Raw genomic sequence first — 26,277 nt, 5'->3', positions numbered from 1 at the left:
CAATCTACTTTGGCTTAGTAAAAATACAATCTTCCTTTGAAATTAGCCAAAAGGAAAAAAAAAATGGGCTTGGAAAAAAACGCTCCTTAAGAATTGAAAAACTGGAACAAAAATATTTAAGATAAAAAGTATTGTCATGTCCCTGGAATAAACCTATCCCTGTATAATGCTAAATGTCCAAGTGAAATGTAAAAAATTCAAAGTTGCAGATATTCTCTTTCAGGCCTACAAATATTTTGATGTTTTCAAGTCTAAGGATAGAAGTCTTTGTATAAAGTTGATTTTTGTTGGAATGAATCTAACTATATTAGACAAAGATGAAAAAGTAAAAGGAGGTGCTAGAGATCAAGTTACAATTAAATATTGATGAAAGTTGATTTTGGGAAAATATTGTGTATTCCTGACATAGAAGAATCCAAAATAAATTTGTGAGGATTCAAAGTGAAACGGATCAGGTTTGTGACTGCCGTTCTGCTACTTATTATTCTTAGTTTATGTTTTCTTAAAGTACATAGGGTTATGTTTTCAAAAACTATTTTAGGTAAAAATAACTCATGATAAAAGTTTGAAAACATATTTCCAAGTAGCTATAGACAATCTTCATATTTATTTATTTACCATTGTAAGCAAGCTTATCTCCATCTTCCTACTGTATGGAAATGTGAGGTTCAACAGATAGTATATTTGTGAATGAAGTTAAAAAACTATAAAACATCACACTCACTCTACGTGTCATTCTAAATATTACCATTACATACAGAAATTATCACTATGTAGGGCGATATAATATGTTCGAGTAAAACATCTCTTGGTATTGCTTTAACGGTTGAGCAATTGTGTTCCCCCTGTGTGGTCTCTACTGCATAGGTATAAGTGTAAGAGCAGCTGTGAAAACAGTCTGTCTTCCTTATGTTTAGGTACCTAGCTGGGATCATGGAATAAAGGAGGGAATAAAAACTGCAAAATGTAATAAAGGTAGAAAATGTACATTAGATATTTTTCTCCTTAATCCTAATAAGAAAACCTAGACCTTATCCTTCTTTATTTTTTTCCAGAAATACATTTAATATATCACTTTTTTTTAGAAACCATATACATCATACATCACATTTCAATATCAAATATACTCTTTTGTGGCTTAATACACAAGTGATAGAATGCTGTAATTCAGAAAGTGAGGAGATACTCTACTATATAAGAAAACTCAATTATGGGGTACTATTCTAGATTCAGACTATAACAGAAAGCATTGTGGAGGCGGTGTGGTGTTTTATTTTAGTCAAATATTCTCTCCTTATTGAATCCCCTAAGTCTTTAGGCTAAAAAATATATTTGATTTATATTTAAAATAAGAAAATTAGGTTCATTTAACAATGTGTTCAGATAGACTTTAGGAGTGATAGGAATGAATCAAATTAGCATGTTTACTTGTAATAAAAGTTACACTTCTTTAAATTTGAATTAAAGAATTGAGAAAATAGGCACCTCTGATTTATCAGTTTGTATAAAGGATAAGTAGTAGTTGGCAGAGCTGTTTCCTTTTTGTACAAAAGCTATATTTGCTAAACACAGATTAACATTTTTCAAAAATAATTTATAAGAACCATATTTAAAGAAATGATACTCTAGATCCTCTTCAGAATATTTCATTTGCTGAAACATTTAAATCTTTAATACGAACTTACTAAACTTACTAAAGAAAAAAACATATAAAAATAATTTTAAAGCAAATAATTGTATGAGTCTAGAGCTACATTAATTTGGACACTTCCTTTAAAAGAAAAATATCAGAAATATGTGCTTAGGTCTTTGAGTTCTCTTAAACTAATGAGTAGTATCTTGGTAATTCAGGTATCAATTTATAATTTACATCCTGTACCTCAGAAATAAGATACATTTTTGGAAATTATAAGAACAGTATCATACACTGAAAAAGATACTTTTTAAAAATAGAATCATCAGGGGTACCTGGGTAGTTCAGGTGGTTAAAAATAGAATCATGTTCCTGGGGAACGTACATTGTAATATATACAAATTGTTTAGGCAGTTTCTTGGGTGCTGGCATAAACTGCTCATTTAGTTATAAGAATTAAACCTTAGCTAGCTAGCACAGAAAAATGAAGAGACAGAAGTCCACTGTACAACTCCTGGAAGGTAGTTTTGTCAGGAAGATGCACTGAAACACAGAAAGTAACAACAAAAACCATTCTGATGGTTGGGAAAAGGGAAGTTAGAAGGAAAACTAAGTGTCCATGGTTAATAGAACAACAACAACAACAAAAATCCAAAATAGGTGATACATAGATTAGACATAATGGCCTCCACATGATGAGGATTAAGATAAAATGAATTTGAGTATTTTGAAAATCTTCTGCCTCATTTGGATTTTTTTGAATCTTTCATCTAGCAAACAGTATACTGGTAGTTGAAAATAATTGGTTTTGCTCATTGCTTCCACCATAGGGATATAAATTTAGGCCAATCATGTTAAACTCTCTAATGAATATACTGACTTATTTGATTATAATAGACATTATGTATACATTTATTTCCCATCTACCAGCATACTCTTTAACCAGATTCTCTAGGGTGTAGAGAGACTGGGTCCACCTTCATTAAACTAAGGTCAAGTTATTATTATTATTATAATCATAATTTAAGGATTTAGAAATTACAAATAAGTAAGTAACTCTATTTTTTAACCAATCTGGATAAGACTGTTTTAAAATTATTTTATTTATTCTGGAAAGCATTTTACTCTTTTAATAAGATAATGTTATATTAACTAAATTAATTATAATTGTTATATTATTTATATTATATAATATAGAGTTATGGTACAAAATTATAAGATATAATATAGAATTAAAACATATATATTATTTAAAAAACATATATTATTGAATGAAGGAGGCAAACACTTCTTCCTGTATTTCTCAAGCAGGGGTAAAATCTCCTGTGACTATCTTGCCCATAAGAAGTTAGTGGTATGGACCAGGTGGGCATATGGGAATGGATGTGCTTTAGCAAACTTGTTAAGTAGAAATGAGGGTTTGCTTTTGCCACATGCTTTCATTTTAAGGAAGCTAGAAATGCAGCTTTTTAAGTGAAATATTGTTTTTTTTAATATTAGAAGAATCTGAGTATCTTAAAACACTATATGAGTTCAACAAAATTCGAGTGGCATCAGCTTCTATTAAAAATTTTGTCATCAGTAACAAATCATGAGAATATAGCTGGAGGTTTAAATTCTCGAAAGTAAATCTGGAAAACAATCTTTATTTAAATAGGCTGACTTTATTTTTTTAAATTTGATCAAATTTTTATTTGATCAAAATAAAAATCAATCAAATAAAAATTATACATAGAAGTTTTCATTTTAAATTAAACTTCTTAATGTTTGTAATATTCAGTTTTCCAGACCTGGAAAAAGATGGATTCCTTCATCTATTCCAGTGATTTTTACTCCCTAACAAATTTTTTTAAATTTATTTATTTTCAGCATAACAGTATCATTATTTTTTCACCACACCCAGTGCTCCATGCAATCCATGCTCTCTATAATACCCACCACCTGGTACCCTGACCTCCCACACCCCCACCACTTCAAACCCCTCAGACTGTTTTTCAGAGTCCATAGTCTCTCATGATTCACCTCCCCTTCCAATTTACCCCAACTCCCTTCTCTCTAACTCCCCATGTCCTCCATGCTATTTGTTATGCTCCACAAATAAGTGAAACCATATGATAATTGACTCTCTCTGCTTGACTTATTTCACTCAGCATAATCTATTCCAGTCCTGTCCATGTTGCTACAAAAGTTGGGTATTTGTCCTTTCTGATGGAGGCATTATACTCCATAGTGTATATGGACCACATCTTCCTTATCCATTCATCCGTTGAAGGGCATCTTGGTAGACTGACTTTTGAATAGTGAACCTCACTTCCTCCAAGGAGTTTCCATAGGTCTTGATTGCCACCCAGCTGGATTTAGTATGTTTTCTCTGAAATTGGCTATAGCACATTTTTCTGTTTCCAGTAGAGATTTGCAATAATACTCTTTTAGACTAAAAATAGGATATGAGGTATATAGAAGGTACAAAAACTAATGATGAGGTAGCTAATACAGAAAATATGGTGCATATTCTATTCAGAAAAATCTTGGATCTATGAATTTCATGCTAGAATATATATTACAATTTTATCACTTTGGAAAATTATGTAGTTGGATACACTCAGTATTGTAACATTTTAGGGAAAAAAGAACTATGATTTCCACTTTGTATTCCTATCACCATGGCCAGATTTTGGAAGTTTAAAATGTGTACAATTAAATTAAATATATCACTAAATTTTTATTCTGATATTCCATATCTTACCTGCTCAGGAGTGGTAATTCTTGGCACTCATATTTTGAGAAAACTATCAATGCTTGTTTATTCTTTGGCTCCTTCAAATATGTAGTAGTATTATAACAGGATTGGTACATAACATGCACAAAAGTAACATGGAAAGAATGAGGTATAGCAAAGAATATTGCATTCAGATTCAGGAAGTGGTTGCCTAGTGAGTGAAAATCAGTGAAGGATTACTTTTATGTTTCTTCATCTGTGGGGAATCTATTCCAACCCAAACTTGAACTGTAGAGACCTTTGGATCCAAATCTGATTGAGTAAGGTGTTCCTATGAGCTTTTCCAAAGGTTGCTGTTACCAAATATTCTCAAGTTTCCTGTCACTACTAAAAGAAGCTGTTCTTTTGTTTCAGTCTTAAATTCCAAGACTGCACATTTTTTTGAGCGATTTTGTCATGCCCAGAACTTTTTTATTTGCTCTAGATACATTTATACAACTACACACAAACACACACACACACAAACACACACACACTAATGCTTTGAATGGGATTTTTTTTAAAGTACTATTCTTTGAATTTGTCAAAGATTTCAAAATGATGAAAATACCAAGTAAACAAACAAACATGTTTTATTGTGCTTCCCAAATCCTTTAACTCTATTTTCTTTATTCAGATATTAAACTAAAAAAAGAATATATCAGAAGATTTGAAATAATTATAAAAATTATTTGCTATGCTATGACTCCAAATCATTGTCTATACTTACAAATAACTTCCTTAGGACCTTAAAATAGTCAGGAGTATATTTCTTGACACAATAGTGAAATACACATTAACACCCACAAATATATGAACTTACATATATAAAAATAAAAAATTAGGATTCAAAATTCGAGCCTGCTTCATATTTCTTCACTATATATGTTTTCATATAGATCTTTGAATTGTCATGATAGTGATAAACTATGAGCACCTCGCATGCTATCACTGATAATGACAGAGGGCTACATAAATTTGATATATTTTCCTTTTAAATAGGAAAAATAATTAGACTTTAAGGAAGCCATAATCCAAAAGGTGTATACTTGGTCTTTTTAGAGTCCTTAGGATAGTTTTATTTCTGAAATAAAGGTTTGATTCAGATTTAACCAACAGAACTTTTATGTGTTTTAATATTGTGATGCTCCCAAATTATTTTACTTCTTTAAATCAAAGTTTCTGAAAGAAAAAAAAATCCCATTTTAAAAGTTACAAAAAATACACACTTCAGATGAGTAATAATTTACTCACCATTCGTTAATTTTTAATTAAATGGATTATTCCTATATTCATAGAATATAAGATTTTGATTTCCAATGTCATTCTAATGAAGCATAATTATCTATATCCTTCTCTGTAAAATTAAATGTAAAATTATTTCAACATTTTTCTGTGATAGTCTAAACTATTGTCATTTGCTTGAGTTAGTATTTCTTCCAATTTAGAACATTTGAGTTTAAAGAGTTAAGTTTTCCTGACTGACTGAAAAAAAAAAATACTAGTTTACATTAAGTGCTTAAACAGTGCTACTTTTTAGAGCCACTTATTCATGAATATTATGTCTGGGAAACTTCTAGATATGTAAGATACAAAAAAATTAAACATATTCATAGATTCATAACACATTAGTGTTGGAAATTTTTATATACCTGACTTGTCTAGGTTTAAATTGCCCTGAAGAGTAACTGAGGCTAGGCAGAAGAGTGATAATCACTCTTATCAGGGTCTCCTGGCTTCCTTTAACTTTCTAAGAGGATGCCTGCTGTACAGGATTATAGTGTAAGATAGATGGTTACCCAAGCAACAGCTAATGACAGTCAAATTCTCATAGAATTAGTTCTAAAGTGATCACACATGTTTTAAACTAATCAAATTGAGAATCACGCTAACCGAAATCAAGAATCAAATCGAGACAGAATTCGTGAAATATAGTTTTAGTCTTATTTTATATTAGCTGAGCAAATATATGGAAGAAAATCAGTAAACTTTTAGAAGGTTTAATTAAAATGTGTGGGGCCATATTTTTATTGTTGTAATCATATAGCTAAAAGTTTAGGAAAATATACTTAAATATGCTTCAGAAGACAGACCTACCATTAGAATCTTATAAGCACATCAGGGTATAATTTTGTCTCAGTCAAATCTGTAGAACTTGTTAGATAACCAGCTCTATTAGCAAATTCTTCTCAAGTCAGTGCAATATTGTTAGTATCTGAAAAGCCACACAGAGTATTAGTAAAGACTTACCGTGGCATTTCCACCAACCAGTGTTCAAATGTATATTAAAACATAACAGTTGAGGAAGCTGAGAACAATGAAAACTTCTTAAATACTGTGTTTCCCATGTTTGTGCATTGGTAATATAAAGACAGCAGAAATCCAAATGTCTTGACTTTTGTTAATACTCTTGATTGAGACCAAGCAGGGGAATTTCCAGACTAAAAGGATTTTCTTTGTCAAAGTTAGGACAAGTTATGAATTGTCTTAAACATACATGTTTTTCCTTCTTAAATTCTGGTACTTTAATAAATTTGTTTTAAGAATTAAGCATGGAAATCTAGCTTTGTCTTAGCAATTAATTTCTGTAATCAAAACAATGCCAAAAGAACAGTGATATTTTTTTCTCACACTCAAACACATTTGGTTTGGACTAAATACAAGCATAGATTTTAATCATAGATGCTAAAAATCCTTTACTTATTTATGAAATATATAAGCAGTAGATAGGCAGATCAATAGATATGCAAGTAGATAGAGAACAAAAGATAAAAAAAGAAAGAAAAAGAAGGAAGGAAGGAAAGAGATTGCGAGAGAGAAAATATGTAGAACTTAATGAAAACTTACACAAAATATACACAGATTGTTCTTTCTTTGCAATAATATCAAAAATATTTCTGCCTGCTGAATTTGCACATTAAAAATATGAAACAAAAATTTTAAAGACTGTGATTTTTAAGACAGAATTCTAACACGGCTTGAACTGGCATATAGTGAAACAAGAAATATATGGAAATACATACACACAGCCTGAAAAGATTATGTACTATCTTAGGAAAATCTTGGAGCTATGGTTTCATAGTCAAATTTCTACTGCAATTGTATCACACTAAAAAAATAGGTAGTTATCCACTGGAATACATATATGTATGGGAATATATACATTATTCCCTGCAAAAGATCACCTTTGATTTCAAATTTATGGTCAGGCTGTAATTGCTGGGTATAAGAGTGAGTTAGTAGATGAATATGTGAATATGACAAATGTTGTGTGAAACATCAGTCTCTATTACTGTCTTCTTCATCCTCTACTCTCTCACCTACTTATGCATATCTGGCAATTCTTCAGTGTATCTTTTTTTCTTCCTAGCTATTAGAATAAGTGTATTCAAAAGAGTTTCTAGGTTAACAGGTTCAGTGAATTCTTATGTGTACTACTATAACATTTTAACTATAAAACAGTTAATATCTAGAAAAATAATAAGCAGTAAGATCATTAACAATAATAATAGCTAAACAATAGCAAAGTCAAAAGGTCTAGTTTTTATGTCTCTATATAACCCTGTGTACATTTTCAAGCTTCTGTGTCTTCATATGGAAAGCTAGGAATAATACTATCTGTGGAACTACCACACAGAGTGCTGTAAACATAAAATGGGTTAATATATAAGAAATAGTATGGTCTGTAGAAGTCAGAACACATTGTAAGTTTCAGGTATAATTCACGATGTTGAGAAGCACCTGGGCAGAATAAAGACAATCTTAAGCTGGTATTTTTCAGAGGCAATAGCTAAAACAAACTGGAGCAGAGAGGGATTGAGGGTAGCAGGAAGATAGTAAGGAGATGGAGTAGAAAGAAAGCTTTCTAAGTTAAGTTCCTGGACAACTCTCCTGCATTGCCCTGGGGCAATTTTCACCTGTCTCTTATGCATAGAAATCAGTAATTATTCTCAGCCTTCCATTCCAGTGTTACATAATAATAACAGAAAATCAGACACTATTGGGGATAGTTGGTAAAAATAGGCAATATGATAAGCCATATGTAAGTATTTTCTTCTCTATTAGAATGTGCTGTTGTTTCTCCTGAGGGTTTGAAGTAGACCCTTGACCAGTAGTGTTGTCTGTTAGATAATGGTAGCAAAGATGTGTAATTCAGTGCCTAAGGGATACAAAGGCTCTCTGTCCATGTCTCATCGCCTCTGGGCTGTTTAAAGTCACTGTTCCCAACATAGATTAGGGCCTTTCTCCTCTACTGCATGATTCGTATGAGAGCAAGTACCTGGCATCTCTAGAGAAAGATGGGTTTGTAGCAAAAGTATTTTTCACTATAAAACTATTATAAAGGACAAGAAAAAGAATATCCTCTCAACTAGTATTGTTGAAATAGTTTAGTCATGTATTTAAACTAATCATAATAAGCAATTTCAAATTAAAATTACTGGAGATATTTTTTAATTAATATATCACCATATGTATGGTGAACTCCAAATGATTCAGCCATAATTTTGAAAGGCAATATGATCAAATGGTGCTTGGTATGAAATGGTGTTCAAACTTATTGGTAATGAGAGGAATGGAAATTTAAATAAAGTCTTTCACTTTATACCGTTTTGTTGTCCAAAATTTAAAAAGTTGGCTAATACCAATATTGGTGGAGATGCAGGTAATAGAAACTCATATACAGCCAATTACAGTATATTCTGGCTTGAGTAATTTTGGAGAAAGCCATAGCATTAATATGTCAAATTATTGATATACTCTGCCTAACCCAGATAGTCCACTCCTAGGTATTTATCTATGAGACATTTTCACACATGTTTATAAAGTGCTCTGCAACCCTATGCAGAAATGCTTGTGAGGGTGAAGAGTTTGGGGGAACATCAAGGGTTCATAACTGGGAAAATGAGTACATATAATGTACCAAAGTCAAATCACAAAATACTATGTATACAGTAGTTCTCAGCAGAACATCAGATGTATACATGGCTGAATCTGACAGAGCACTGAGTGGAGAAATGAAGGTGAGAGAACTATTATACTGCCACTGATGTAAATTAAAATACATGTTCACAAACAATATAAGTTTGTCAGAAATTCATGAAAGCAAAATTAGATAAACACACTTATGATGCAAGAGGAAGAAAAAAAAACTAAATGAGACAACAACAAAGAAATCAATATTTGTTATTGCTAAGAGCAAGGTAATGTTCAGTCTTCAAAAAGATCTGTGCTATGATCTTGTCCAAAGTTCTCCATTTTCTGATTAAAATTATTTTTTTGCTCAGAAGACGTAAGTGACTTGCTACATAGGGGTGAAGCGGGAACACACACACAGATTACTGATCACACAGCAATCTCCTTCCCTCTCATTTTCTGTAAGAAAACCCCTATATTGTTTTGATACATGTATCACACATTTAAAATTTTCGACTTACTGGGGCCTCTGGGTGGCTCAGTTGGTTAAGCATCTAACTTTTGATTTTGGCTCAGGTCATGATCTTAGGGTCATGATTTCAGGGTCCTGAGATTGAAAGCTGTCTCGGGCTCCACTACTCAGCTGGGAGTCTGCTCAAGATTCTTTCTTTCCCTCTTTCTCTTCCTCTCCCCACTAAAATAAACAAATAAATCTTTTAAAAAAAATTAGATTTGTTTTGCTTTGAAAAAAGCTTTGCTAGATGAGAATAGGATCTTCATATGCAAATAATGAAAGCGAAATGATTAGATGATTTGCTTATATAACTACTTATGTTTTTGCTTATGTTTTCTTTTTTCTTTCTTTTTTTTTTTTTAAAGATTTTATTTATTTATTTGACAGAGAGAAATCACAAGTAGATGGAGAGGCAGGCAGAGAGAGAGAGGGAAGCAGGCTCTCCGCTGAGCAGAGAGCCCGATGCGGGACTCGATCCCAGGACTCTGAGATCATGACCTGAGCCGAAGGCAGCGGCTTAACCCACTGAGCCACCCAGGCGCCCCGATTTGCTTATGTTTTCTTAAAGTACTTTCCAACTGAACTTATATTAAGCAATTTATCTTGGTAAGTCGAGACAAAATTTTGTAAGGAATGTTTTCTTAACAAGATTTCAGTTTTGTGTGAATGCATGTGTGTGTGTGTGTGTGTGTACACAAATATTCACTTAGCTAAAATACAATTTTATTCAATAAACTAGGAAATTTAAAAGTGCAGAAAAAATAAGCTGAAATAAAAATCATTGATACAATATTAATATGTCAATAACAGAACAAAATATTAGTATGGCATATCGATTGGGAACTGTGTAGACTATAAAACGTGTAGATTGCTAATGTGTAGATTGGAAAATGTGTAGATTGCAAAGGCCTAGATTAATACCAATGTTGAAACTGTAGAGGAATTAATATTCAAAATGTGCAACTTTTTCCAATATGGAATATGATTCAGACCATTTCAGAGCACTTCTCAGTAAGAAGGTGAAAGATCAGGAAGGAATTTAATATGAAACTGATTGTGGTTAGAAAACCAGGAGCTGACCTTATTTTTCTTGAAAAAGCAAAAGCAAAAGGGACCTCAAATTTTACCTCTTATCCAAAACCCAACACCTAAAGCAACATTGTGACCTCTTTAAAGTTGCCTGGGGACATAAACTCAAAACTTATTTGCAAAATGGCTTTGTAACTGAAATTTTAATATCACTTTCGAAGCAGACTTATTCTCCTTGGGTGTCCAAAGAGTGCCACAGACACTTTTCGACTATAAGTTTCCTCCTTATGGGGTCCCAGAACAAAGTGGGAGGGCTTCAGACCACAGAAAGTAAACTCAATTTTCTCCTCATTTTGAATAAGGAGAATTATACATTGTAGTGTATGGAAGATGTTTCTAAATTCTTTGATGCTGAGAAGAATTGTATTCCTCCATCTCATTATCCTAAGTTATGTCCCATGGGAAACTCCATTAACACTTCCATATTATCTATATCTACACATTACAAATAGCAATCTAAAAGTCAAAAATTCCCCATAGCTGAATCTAGTGCAAGGCTGCAGAGTTTTGGCAACCACAAATTCTGATGGGTTCATGAGTCTGCTACTGGGCAAACAATATTTTATTTCTTTTTTAATTTAAAAATTCGGTATCATAGAACTGTTTTGAGTACACAAACTCACTTAACCTTTTTAAACTCTCTTCTGAAACAGAGTAGTCTCCTCCCTTTTTATTCTTTTCTCTCTCTCTTTTTTTTTTTTTTTAATGCTAGTTTTTCAGTGGGGAGACAAACCAAAACCAAACCAAAACAAAAAAAATACACTGTATTTCTTCATCTCAGTCCATTTCCTGGTATTGGCTGCATCCAAAGAAGACAGAGCGGAGCCACCACAGTAAAGGCTTTTGTACTGGAATTCCAAGTCAGGCACAAACCCAAGCCTACTGGAAACCTCGTGGGAAACAGCATTCTGTGAAGTTTCCATTCTCAAGACCTCAGTCCATCATTTGAGTCAGCAGGTGATTCAAGACCATCCATTACTGATTATAGTTTAATTATTATTTTAAAAAGAGGTCCATCTTTATATCTTTGAACATATTGTTATAACAAATTTGTTTCTCAAAAGATATTGCTCCAAATTTAACAATTTCTGAAAACACAGAATTCCCTTTAATTTTCCTAAGTGTCTACAACCACAAAATCTCTAAAAACACCATAACCTATACTTCTAACATCTCAAAGTTTGGTGAAGCCTTTGTCATAATGGGAGCAAATATTGAATTCACATTTTAGTTTTATACACTTTTTTTTTTTAGTATATGGGAACAGAGAATTACAGACCTTGTAGAAACCCAGGATAAAGATAGAAAGACTGCCAGGTTGTATGGTGAAAGCAGGCTCACTCTTGATACAGGGATCCTGCCCCGGGCAGATTGAATGCCCAGCTCTTTTGTGTTCTTCTCTAACATCCTTCTTTTTGACCTGTATTCTTTTCCTTTGTCATTTCCAATCTTACCCCTTCAGATATTCTTTCCCTTTAAGACTTCTACAAAGCCAGGCAGCGTTTCCCAATTATTGTTCATACCTGGTGTCTCTGCACAAGAAAATTCACAATCATCTTTTCATGTTTTAAAGATTTTAAAATTTTCTAGTGGTCAGATAGGACTAAATAAAATAATGAACTTTGAAGCAGTTCCATTATGTGACATTGGTAAAATCATGCACTGATATTGTTCATACTTTGTCAGTCCCACCATTTTTCTTGACCCAACCTGGAGATTCAGTCTGAGTGGAAACATTTCTAGGTTTAGCCTGGCCCAATTAAATGCCAGACCAAATTCCTCTAACCAAAACATTTTTTTTTTCCCTTCTAGATTGTCATCTGCATGTTTTCTATTGGGTCATTTCCACCAGCATTTTAAAATGACTCACTACCTCTCATTTTTCAGAAACCTGTCCAATCATATCTTTCCAGTTACCACCACATTTAACTCATAAAGTTCTCCGCTTAAGTTACTTGCATCTGTTTCCTTACTTCCCACTTCATTTAGCCTTTGATCACTTCAGTCTACTCTAAGTGTTCTTGTTAAAACACTGGGGAAACCCAACATTGCTAAATCCAAGGTAGAATTTTTAATTCTCTGTGTGTATTCTAAGCTTTCACAAGTATTTGAAAAGTTTTCTGTCTTCTTTGGGAAAACTCTCCATTTTATTGCCTCATATGACACCATTTTTCTTGGCTTTTCTTCTCTCTCTCTTTCTCTTTCTCTCTCTCTCTCTCTATATATATATATATATACACACACACACAAATTTTTATTTATTTTTTAATTTCTTTTCAGTGTTCCAGAATTCACTGTTTATGCACCATACCCAGTGCCCCCTGCAATACGTGCCCTCCATAATACCCACCACCAGGCTCACCCAACCTTCCACTCCCCACCATTTTTTTTTTTTTTATTTTCTCTTCCATTTTTCCCTTGTTTTCCATCTTAATGTCTTTGGATATGTTCAGGTCTTTACTCATTACACACCCTATTCAAAACCAGCATATCAGTTCCTGTGTCTTAAAAATACAATCTACTTCTGAAAACTTTCCAATTATATTTCTTTCTGATTTTTCTTCTGACCTCCATTCTTATATCTGAATAGTAATATGACATTATCAATTTTGATGACTAATAGACATTTCAAAATTTATATGCCCCAAATGGCACTCTTGACCTTCCCTTTCAAGCCAGGATTCTTCTAGACTTCCCAATTGGCATGAATGTTTTGAACCAAAAACCTGGCAATTTCACTTCCCATTGTCTTTCTTCTACCCTACAGTTCATGTTGAGTCCCATTTCAACACATATATCAAATCTGTCCATGGGTCTCCATTTTCACTGCTTTTCCCCTAGTCCACATTATTGTTATCTCTTCTCTGAGCTATTGTTTTAGCCTCCAAATGGCCTTATCCTGACTGTCCTTGCCTCTGTCTAATGAACTCTTCACCCAGGAACTAGAATGATCTTGGTTAAAGGCAAAGAAGGTCATATTATCCCTAGTTTAAAAGTATTCAACTATTTCTGATTGATTTTTTGTAATTTTTAATTTTTTTTAAAGATTTTATTTGTCAGAGAGAGAGAGAGAGAGAGAGCACAAGCAGGCAGAGTGGCAGGCAGAGAAGGCAGAGACAGAAGCAGGCTCCCCACTGAGCAAGAAATCCATTGCGGGACTCAATCCCAGGATACTGGGATCATGACCTGAGCTGAAGGCAGTCACTTAATGGATGAGCCACCAAGGAGTCCCTTTGATTGAATTTAAAATCCCAAATCCTTCCCATTAGCTAATCATTTGTGCATGACCAGCTGTTAGTTAATCCTCAGTGTTCATTTGTAGCTACTCTCTATCCATGCTTTCCCTGCATCAGTCTGCTGAGTTTTTTCACTTTTGGCGCAATTCAAATGCTTTTATTCCTGAGGACCTTTGTACCTTCTCCATTGAATAATCACTCTGGCTCTTCACTCATTAAGCCCTATTGTTGTGCAGTCCATGACTCGGAATCTCCCTGACTCAACAGTCTAATCTACCTGGTTTTGGCTATTACTTTTTATATTACCCAGTTGTTACCTTCAGAGGAAGGAACAGAGCTAGCATTCCTATAGTTTCTTTTCTTGGATTCCTTATTGTCTGTCTTACATACTGGCTTATAAGCTTTATTAGGCCAGGGACCATGCCCAGATTTTTCAATGTTATACACTCAGTATAACACCCCTGGGTTTCAGAATTTTTGTCCAACTTTTTCTTTTTCTGGTATGTAATATATATTACCGCCACCTTAGTCCACTTCAGGGCTTTCCTAACCTTACTAATTAAAAATTAAGCACCCTATAGAACATCCTCCCTCTCTCTTCACTTCCTTCTTAAACTTGAAATTTGATGCTCAGTCTGGATAAGGCTTTTGGTGACAGTAACTCCAAAATTACTTTTGCATGGGGAGTGGCTGTGTGTGTAGGGCTAATTTTAACCAGATCCTTTTGTTGTAGACAGTAATGGCCAAAATGAGCAGCAGAGTTGCATGCAGCATTCCCAGTCACAGATACCATCTGGAGAGCCCTAAGGGAAGAGAAAACGAGAACCAGAGAGTTGGCCCCTGCTGGAAGTTGCCTCCTGACACTAGAGGCAGAAGCCAGCATCTGTCCAGAAGTCAAGTGATCACACAGTCATCATGTCATGGAATGCACTTTCTTCTTTATGCTCATGCCCTCTCTCAAAACAAAAATAATACAATAAATAAAAAACACCACAAAACAAAACAAAGCAAAACAAAACCCAAACCTAAAAATCTTAGTTAGCAAGTAGAAGAGAGATGATTGGAAGTCATAGATTAAATGCCAGACTGCCAGGACTGCAGGTAACCCTTACTAGGTTAATGGGGATAAAGGGGTGGATCTATTTCTGGTCCAGAGTTTAGTTTCCTCTGTAGGATCCTTGGTGCTTCTGTGGTGCTGGAGGAGTGTCTAGTGTTTTCTTATTAACCTTATGTGAATTTTTTGGTTTATGTATTTATTCTAAGTATAATTCTAGTTTTGAGCTCTTATCATAGAACAGTATGTGTTCCTTAGTATGTCCTGAAAATTGATATATTTTTAATAAACCTGATATGTTTTTAAAAAACAACAAAAAATCTGTGTGGTCTTCTAATATTATCTAAACAGAACCTCTGTGTTTGTGTTCTTCCTGTGTTATTGATGATATCTCGCATTATGACACTGTGGCGAGTGATATGTGAAGGGTTTGTAGCTGTTTTAGTGAGAAGAGATCACTTGCTGATAGCAGAAGAAATGGATTCCTATCTAATAGAATGTAAACTATCATATTTCCATGACACAGAATAAAAAGCAATGTATACACAGTGGCAGTAACTTGGGGAAATTCAGTCAGTTCTTTAACAATATAATGTATATTACATAAATACTGTAATAATTTGCTATATGCAGTTTTTTGAAATGTTTATAAAAAGCACTAAAAATCCAAACTCATAATAATGGTAATATTTCTATCAACAGCTCCAGCTATACTTTTTTTTTTCTTTTTTTTGTAAAGTAATCTTTGTACCTAACAGGGGCTTGAACTCACAAGATCAAGAGTTGCATGCTGTACTGACTGAGCCAGCTTGAGCCTCAAGCTATACTTTAAATAACAGTATGCTTGGCAGAAGGATTAAAAGTGTATTGCTCCTCTAAATTAAATAGTTGCTCATGATACTACCTCTTATAATGCAAATGCAAAACCAAATGCATCTATCCACCATAAATACATGTGGATCCATTCCGCACTTTTCAGGACCCTCCTGTAATTTGCTTATCATTGAGAATGTCCATATAAATCTTATATAAATTATCACACACCCAATCTGGTATGCTCTATGCACATTACATTGCTTTCCCTTTCTGCATATCACATAACACCATACTGTTTGACATAGCAATATGCTTTTGTTGCCTGTTCTCTACTATTAGAATGTGAGCTTTGTGAGGATGGGACATTTATTTTGTTCTGTATTACATCGCTTGATGCAAAACAGTGGCTTAGATTTGAATAGACATTTAAATAAAGAAGATAAATGAATGGACAGTAAGCACAGGAACAGATGTTTGACATTAGGGAAATGCATTTCAAAATCATGAAGTACCACTTCACATTAAGTAGGATAACGATAATCATGAAGACATAAAAAGCAAGCATTGGGGGGATGTAGTAAAATTGGAATTCTCATACACTTCTGGTGGGAATGTAAAATGTTGTAATGATTTTGGAAAATTGTTCGACAGTTTCTTAAAGAGTTAAATTTACCATATGACCTAGCAATTTCATTCCTAGATATATATGTAAGTGAAACAAAAACATATGTCCACATAAAGACATGTATATTAATGTTCATAGCATCATTATTCATATGATCCCCAGACTGGAACCAACCCACATGTCAATCAACTAATAAATATATAAACAAAATATGCTAGATCCAGAAAGTGGAATACGATTTAGCAATAGAAAGGAGTGCATTCCTGATACATATTATCACATGGATCAACCTAGAATAACTATGCTAAGTTAAAGAAGCCAAGTGTAAAAAATCCCATATGTACAATCCATTTAGATAAAATGTTCAAAGAGAGACACTGAATTGAATAGAAGTTGTCTAGGGCTAGCGGTGGACTACAGATGGGCAGAAGAGATGTTTGAGGGGATGAACACATTAAAAAACTGGACTGTGATGATTTTTGCACAGCTCTGTAAATTCATTAGAAATAATTTAGTTTTACACTTAAAATATGTGAATTTTAAGGAATGTGAGTGAAACATCAATAAAGCTCCTTTAAAAAGAGGCTGATACAAAGTAGGACCTCAATATTTGTTTACTCAAAGAATAATGAAATAAAATCCTTACTCAGTAATGATTACAACCTCAGAAGCAAGAACATATGAAATTATTTGACTGATAAAATGTGTGTGGCTATGTATACAAACATATACAAACAAAAATGTGCTTTAAAAACACACTGTGTGTGATAGAGTTTGTATGTGTGTATATGTGCATGGGTGCATATGTTGTGTATATCTACATTTCCACAGATTCAGGAAACATCTTACAATGCACAAAGCATTAGAACCTAAAATAAACAAGGGGTGTTTTAGCTGTGGTTGTTAATTAGGAAGAAACAAGTCAAACTTCCATTAACACAGTGGATTCTAGAGAGAAGAGTTTTGCCCATGTGCTGTCCCCCACCCCACAGTCATTATGGTTTAAAGGATCAAGGTTTAATGAGGAGGGGCTTCTGTAGTCTTAGTGAAATAGTCAGATGACCAGAAGGCTGCTCTGATTTGATGGTCTGCTGAAGACACAAGCACATTGAGGCTTCTGTAGAGTCTCATCACTCTCTGTTATAGTGTCCCACGCGCTCTTCCTCTTGAAGGTAGCCAGGAATACTCAGAGTAATTATTTGTAATAATATTGGAAAGTGACATCTGTACATAGTCTCCAGAAGTTATTCATGCAGCAGAAATGAAAAAAATAAAAAAGCAAACTGAAGCTATGATGGATGCTTTCCCATAAAGTGGACATCTATGAAAGAAATTCTGTATGCCTTTCAAAATAGAGACAGGATTTTAAAAGCTATTTTCAATAATGGAAGCTTACTTTGTAAATTAAGACTTGGCATTAAATCCTTTCATTGAAAAAGTTAAGTCTTAGTTTTTCCATTTCAGAAATTGTTCCAGGTCTCATCATTTCCCCCACGATAGAAAACAATTGGACAGGGTCACCTTGTTTCTGCTTAAAAAATATTAGCCATTGCTTTTTTCCTAAGTACCTCATGGTCAGCTAACAGTCTGTGCTTTGAAGAGATTTATGAAACCAAGGAGCAGGGTTGTGAAGAGAAACTGCTCTGAGAACAAATGGTCAGGTTTCTGTCCTCGGCTGCCCCTCTGATGTGAGACCACAGCAACAAGTAATTTTTCATCTTTTACTCTAATATGTAACTAAAAATAAAAACAGTGCTCAGACAGAGGAAAGTAAATGAACAAAAAGTTCATTTAATTTATTTTGAGAAAGAAGTAGAATGGTTGAAAGAAAGAAAACCACTTTCATGTTATTTGAACAATTAGGCTTTGGTAGTGGACTGATTTCCCGAGTCACATTCCCCTGAAATAAAACCTGGAGGGTTTGCCGTGTGTGGGCAGAACTATGTCAGTAGTAATGAACTGGTCAAGGATATTAAAATATTCTTCTTTTCTCAAGCTTATCCAAAGACGATCTGCCAAAATTTATTAATTGGATATTTGCTCCCCAAAGTATTTACATATCTGCCAAAAGCGCTTTTGAAATCTTTGGCATGAGTTACTCTGGATAAAAAGAAATATGAGCTGTAAGATAATAAAATAAACTTGAAAATAGCAGCTAAGTGTGTTTGATTTCTTTATGAACAGCCAATACCTCTATTATTTAAAGTAATTTGAATCCCTTAAAAATGATATGTATGGAGTACAGACCGCAGGAAACCTATCATAACAATATCCCTTATGTTCAAGATTTGCTACAAGAACAGTCCATTTGTTATTCATAAAAGAGAGTTTAGTTATAGATGTATGACATGGAACTCATTATTAGGTGATTTTATTTTTATTTTATTTATTAAATCATATGGCGTGAAACCAAAGAAAAGCATCAGAGAAATCTGCTAATATATATGGATAAATGAGCTCTTCAGAGATGAGTATAAAAAGGACGGAGAAGGGGGTGGGATTATGGACATTGGGGAGGGTATGTGATTTGGTGAGTGCTGTGAAGTGTGTAAACCTGGTGATTCACAGACCTGTACCCCTGGGGATAAAAATATATGTTTATAAAAATAAAAAATTAAAAAAAAAAAAAAGGACGTGTATTAAAGTATTCCTTAAAATTACAAAGTGCTTAGAGAAAATTCATACAGAAACATCTGTAAGAAAAATTGTTTTGGCTGGTATTCAAAATGGCAATAGTTCTGAGTCTGTATCTACCTGCACTTACCCTACCTCATTGTTATTCATTCCTGTATAATAAAGACTTACAATATGATATAAGGTTTTCATTATCCCAAACTTATCTAAGATGTTTTTCACCTGTAGACTTTAAAACATTGGAGCAATTTGACTTAAATTTTTGACTACTCAATGCAACATAGGTTCATGCTCTTCACTCTGTTTCAGTGAGGAGGTAAATTTTAAAGACTAACTTCGAGTGTGTGTATATATATATATATATATATATATGTATATTTATATACACATATACATGCATATAACACACATCAATGTGGCAATGGTTAAAAATCTTTTTAATGAAATGATGGTTTATCTATTATTATCTATAGTTATTATTATCTATATATTTATATATAACCATGGTTATATCTATCAAGTATTTACTTAATCCAATTGCTTAAATGATTGACTGAATGTTCTTAACATCCTAATCTGACAAAATTTAAAGTTAGAAATTTGAAGACAGAAATGCCTTCAATGATCTACAAAATCTCAAATTTAAGAATCAAGAGGTTAGGGGAAGCTTAAGCAAAATTGAAAAATACAAGTCCGTACCTTCCTTGTGCTACCCTACATTTATAACCTGTCAGGTACATGCTATTCTCATGCTTTCTTCATATGCCTTTATTCAAACCTTTGATTCCAAATATGATGAATTTCAAAGGGAGCACATTTTAATTAAGTGTGCTATGGTATCAATTTTATTCACATTTTTCCTCTCCCAGGTTTCCTTCAAGTTAAGAATGAAAAATTAAGTTAATATATTTTGCATCAATTAAAAGACTTCTAGGTATAAATTAATCTGTTTCTTATAAGTAGGATATCAATAATTATCATTCCCAAAGCCCCTGGGCATATCCTTATATAGGATGGTGATTCTCCCCAGAAGAAATCGGGAAAGAAAACTGTGGTACAGGATATTCTTCTGTATGATATCTAATCCCCTGATTCATTTTAGACTATGCTTCCTTCTAAAATTTAATCTCTTTATTCATCAAAATAATTTATATTTGTCTCTACAGCTGTGTCAGACACTAAATAAGGATTACATGTAATTGAAGGAAATAAGTATTTGAAAAAACAATTTATTTTTACCATTTTTTGTGTTTTTTAATTGAATCTGACAATCTCACATTTCTATTCAAATAAAATTCACATAATATAAAATTAGCAACTTAAAAACATAAAAGTATACAGTTCAGTGGTATTTTTTAATATATATTATTTATTTAAATTCAATTAACATTTAATGTATTATTTCAGAGTTTCAGAGATAGAGATCAGTGATTCATCAGTCTTATATAATACCCAGTGCTCATTACATCATGTACCCTCCCTAATGTCCATCATACAATAACCCCATTGCCCCATCCCCTTCCCCTCCAGCAACCCTCAATTTGGTTTTTATGATTAAGAATCTTTTATGGTTTGTCTACCTCTCTGATTTCATCTTGATTTATTTTTTCCTCTCTCCCCCTATGATTCTTTGTTTTGTTTCTTAAATTTTACATATCAGTAAGATTGTGTGATAATTGTCTTTGATTGACTTATTTTGCTTAGCATAATACCTTCTATTATTATGATGGTATCCATCCACATCCACATCATTGTAAATAACAAAATTTCATTTTTTTTTTGATGGCTGGATAGTATTCCATTGTGTGTATGTGTGTGTGTGTGTGTGTGTACAAATACACATCTTCTTTATTTATCTGTCAATGGACATCTGGGCTCTTTCCATAATTTGGTTATTGTGAACATTCTGCTTTAAACATTGAGGTGCAGGTGCCCCTTCAGATCACTACATTTGTATCGTTGAGGTAAATCCATGGGAGTGCAGTTTCTGGGTCATAGGATAGCTCTATTTTCAACTTTTTGGGGAACCTCCATACTATTTTCCAGAGTGGCTGCACCAGCTTGAATTCCTACCAACAGTATAAGAAGGTTCCCCCTTTTCCACATCCTTGCCAACATTTGTCATTTCCCAAGTGGTTTATTTTAGCCATTCTGACCAGTGTGAGGTGATATCTCATTGTGGTTTTGATTTGTATTTCCCTGATGATGAGTGATGTTGAGCATTTTTTTTTTCATGTGTCTGTTGGTCTTCTGTATGTCCTCTGTGGAAATGTCTGTTCATGTTTTCTTCCCATTTCTTGATTAGATTATTTGTTCTTTGGGTGTTGAGTTTGATAAATTCTTTATAGATTTTGGGTACAACCCTTTATCTGATAAGACATGTGTAAATATCTTCTCCCATCTGTCAGTTGTGTTTTGTTTTTGTTTTTTTGACTGTTTCCTTTGCTATGCAAAAGGATTTATCTTGATGAAGTCCCAATAGTTCCTTTTTTGCTTTTGTTTACTTGCCTTTGGAGATGTAGCTAGCAAGAAGTTGCTGTGGCTGAGGTCACATCAACAGAGGTTGATACCTGTGTTCTCCTCTAGGATTTTGAAGATTCTTGTCTCACATTTAGGTCTTTAATCCATTTTGAGCCTATTTTTGTATGGTATAAGAAAATGGTCCAGTTTCTTTCTTCTACATGTTGCTGTCCTCTTTTTGCAACACCATTTGTTGAAGAGACTGTCTTTTTTCCTGTATGTTATTCTTTCCTACTTTGTTGAAGATTAGTTGACCATAGGGTTGAGGGTAAATTTCTGGGTTCCCTATTCTGTTCCATTGATCTGTGTGTCTGTTTTGTGCCAGTACTATACTATCTTGATGATTACAACTTTGTAATAGAGCTTTAAGTCTGGTATTGTGATGCCACCAGCTTTGGTTTTCTTTTTCAATATTCCTTTGGCTCTTCATGGTGTTTTCTGGTTCCATACAAATTTTGGAATTGTTTGTTCAAGATCTACGAAGAATGCTATTGGTATTTTGAGAGGGATTGTGTTGAATTGGTAGATTGCTTTGGGTAGCCTAGACATTTTGACAATATTTGTTCTTTTAATCCATGAACATGGAACATTTTTCCATTTCTTTGTGTCTTCCTAAATTTCTTCCATGAATGTTCAGTAGTTTTCTGAGTACAGATCTTTTGCTTTTTTTTTTTTAAGATTTTATTTATTTGACACAGAGAAAGACGGTGAAAGCAGGAACATAAGCAGGGGGTGTGGGAGAAGGAGAAGCAGGCTTCCCATGAACCAGGGAGCCCAATGTAGAGCTCAATCCCAGAAACCTGGGATCATCACCTGAGCCGAAGGGAGATGCTTAATGATTGAGCCACCCAGGTGACCCAGATCCTTTGCTTCTTTGGTTAGGTTTATACCTGGGTATCTTATGCTTTTGTGTGCAGTTGTAAATGAGATCAATTCCTTAATTTCTCTTTTTTCTGTCTCGTTGTTAGTGTATAGAAATGCAACTGATTTCTGTGCATTGATTTTATATCCTGCAACTTTGCCAAATTCCTGTATGAGTTCTAGCAGTTTTGGAGTGCAGTCTTTTGGGTTTTCCACATACAGTATCATGTCATCTCTGAAGAGTAAGAGTTTGACTTCTTTGCCAAAACAGATGAATTTTATCTCTTTTTATTGTCTGATTGCTAAGGCTTTGAGTTCTAACACTATGTTGAACAACAGTGGTAATAGTGGACACCCCTGCCATATTCCTGACCTTAGAGTAAAATATCTCAGTTTTTCCGCACTGAAAATGATATTCACTGTGGGCTTTTAGTAGATGGCTTTTATGATATTGAGGTATGTACCCTCTATCCCTACACTTTAAAGAGTTTTAATCAAGAATGGACACTGTACTTTGTCAAATGCTTCTTCTGCATCTACTGAGAGGATCATATGGTTCTTGTCCTTTCTTTTATTAATTTATTGTATCACATTGATTGATTTGTAGATGTTGAATCACAACTGCACCCCAGGAATAAATCCCACTTGGTCATGGTGAATAATCCTTTTAATGTACTTTTGGGTCCTATTCACTAGTGCTTGGTGATTATTTTGGCAACCACGTTCATCAGGGTTTTTGGTCCATAATTTTCCGTTTGATGGGGACTTTGTCTGGTTTGGGGGTTAGGGTAATGCTGGTGTCATACAAAGAGTTTGGAAGTTTTTCTTCCATTTCTATTTTTGAAACAACTTCAGAAGAATAGGAATTGATTCTTTAAATATTTGGTAGAATTCCTCTGGGAAACCATCTGGCCCTGGGCTCTTGTTTGTTAGGGAGAGTTTTGATGACTCCTTCAATTTCCTTGTGGGTTATGGGTCTGTTCAGGTTTTCTATTTCTTCCTGTTTCAGTTTTGGTAGCTCATACATCTCTAGGAATGCATCCCATTTCTTCCAAATTGCCTAATTTGTTGGCATATAATTGTTTATAATGTGTTCTTATAATTGTTTGTAGTTCTTCAGTGTTGGGTGTAATCTCTCCTCTTTCATTCATGATTTTATTTATTTGGGTCCTGTCCCTTTTATTTTTGATAAGTTTAGCTAGAAGATTATAAATCTTATTAATTCTTTCAAAGAATGAGCTCCTAGTTTTGTTGATCTGTTATACTGTTCTTTTGGTTCCTATTTCATTGAATTCTACTCTAATCTTTATTATTTCTCTCCTCCTGGCTGGGTCTAGGCTTTATTTGCTGTTCTTTCTCCAGCTCCTTTAGGTGTAAGTTTAGGTTGTGTATTTGAGAACTTTCTTGTTTCTTGAGGAAAAACTTGTATTGCTATATACTTTCCTCTTAGGACCACCTTTGCTGCATCCCAAAGATTTTTGAAAGTTGTTTCACTTTCATTTGTTTCAGTGATTTTTAAAAAATTCTTCTTAAATTTCCCTGTTGACCCTATCATTCTTTAGTAAGATATTCTTTAGCCTACATATTTGGTTTTTTTCCAAATATGGAAATTTCTTACCAAATTTCTTCTTGTGACTGAGTTCTAGTTTCAAAGCATTGTGGTCTGAAAATATGCAAAGAATGATCCCAATCTTTTGGTATTGGTTGAGATCTGATTTGTGACCCAGTATGTAATCTATTCTGGAGAATGTTTCATGTGTACTTAAGAAGAATTTGCATTCTGTTGCTTTAGGATGGAAGATTCTGAATATATTTGTGAGGTTTATCTGGTCCATCTGATCTTCTGCTTAAATGATCAGTCCATTGCAGTGAGTGGGGTGTTAAAGTCCCCTATATTATTATATTATTAACAATGTGTGTCTTTAATGTTGCTATTAATTGTCTTGTATAATTGGCTTCTTTATGTTAGGGGCATAAATATTTACAATTGTTATATCTTCTTGTTGGATAGACCCTTTAATTGAGATATAGTGCCCTTTCTCATCTCTTATTGTAGACTTTTGTTTAAAATCTATTTTGTATGATATAAAGATTGGCATCCCATCTTTCCTTTGATGTCCATTAGCATGATAAATGGTTTTCTGCACCCTCAGTTTAAATCTCGAAGTATCTTTGAGCCTAAAGTGAGTCTCTTGCAGACAGCATATTGTTGGGCCTTGCTCTTTTATCCAATCTGATACCCTGTGTCTTTTGACTGGGACACTTAGCCCATTTATATTCAGAGTGATTATTGAAAGATATGAATTTAGTGCCATTGTATTACCTATAAATTCACTGTGCCTATTGAATGTCTCTTCTCCTTTCTGATCTGTGTTACTTCGGGGCTCTCTCTTTGCTTACAGAATCCCCTTTAATATTTCTTGCAGGGATGATATAGTACTCACAAATTCTTTTAGTGATTTTGTCTTGGAAACTCTTTTTCTCTCCTTCTATTTTGAATTGCATCCTTGCTGGATAAAGTATTCTTGGCTGCATATTTTTTTCTCATTTAGCAGCTTGAATATATCATGCCAGTCCTTTCTGGCCTGCCAGGTCTCTGTGGATAAGTCTGTTGCCAGTCTAGTGTTTCTACCCTTGTAGTCTATGGACCTCTTGTCCCAAGCTACTTGCAAGGTTTTCTCTTTGCCTCTGATATTTATAGGTTTCACTATTATATGTTGAGGTGGTGACCTTTTTTTTTGAAGGAGGTTGTCTGTGTCTCCTGGACTTGAATGTAAGTTTCCTTCCCCAGCTTAGGGAAGTTTTTCACTATAATTTGCTTCAATATACCTTCTGCCCTCCCCTTTCCACTTCTTCTGAGATGCCTATTATTCTAATATTGTTTTGCTTTATGGTATGACTTATCTCTCAATGTCTCCTCTCATGATCCAGTAGATGTTTATTTCTCTTGTTCTCAGCTTCTTTATTCTCTATCATTTCATCTTCTATATCACTAATTTTCTCTTCTGCCTCATTTATCCAAACAGTTAGACCCTCCATTTTTTATTATATTTCATTAATAGTCTTTTTTATTTTAACTTGACTGGATTTTAGTTCCTTTATTTCTAATAGTTCATTAGAGAAGACATTCTCTAATGTCTTCTATGGCTTTTTCCAAGCCCTACTAGTATCTTTATATATATTTTTTAAATTATTTTATTAATTAAAAAAATTTTTTATAAACATATAATGTATTTTTATCCCCAGGGGTACAGGTCTATGAATCGCCAGGTTTGCACACTTCACAGCACTCACCATAGCACATACCCTCCCCAATGTCCATAACCCCACCTCCCTCTCCCAACTCCCCTTCCCCCAGCAACCTTCAGTTTGTTTTGTGAGATTATGGTTTGTCTCCCTTCCAATCCCAACTTGTTTCATTTATTCTTTTCCTACCACCCAAACCCCCCATGTTGCATCTCCACTTCCTCATATCAGGGAGATCATATGATAATTGTCTTTCTCCGATTGACTTATTTCACTAAGCATAATACCCTCTAGTTCCATCCACATCGTCGGAAACGGCAAGATTTCATTTCTTTGATGGCTGTATAGTATTCCACTGTGTATATATACCACTTCTT

The sequence above is a fragment of the Mustela putorius genome, unplaced genomic scaffold (genome assembly GCF_011764305.1).
Source record: "Mustela putorius furo isolate JIRA1106 unplaced genomic scaffold, ASM1176430v1.1 tig00003866_pilon_pilon_pilon, whole genome shotgun sequence".
In the NCBI taxonomy this organism is placed as follows: Eukaryota; Metazoa; Chordata; class Mammalia; order Carnivora; family Mustelidae; genus Mustela; species Mustela putorius.
Note: the sequence above shows the minus strand (reverse complement) of the source record.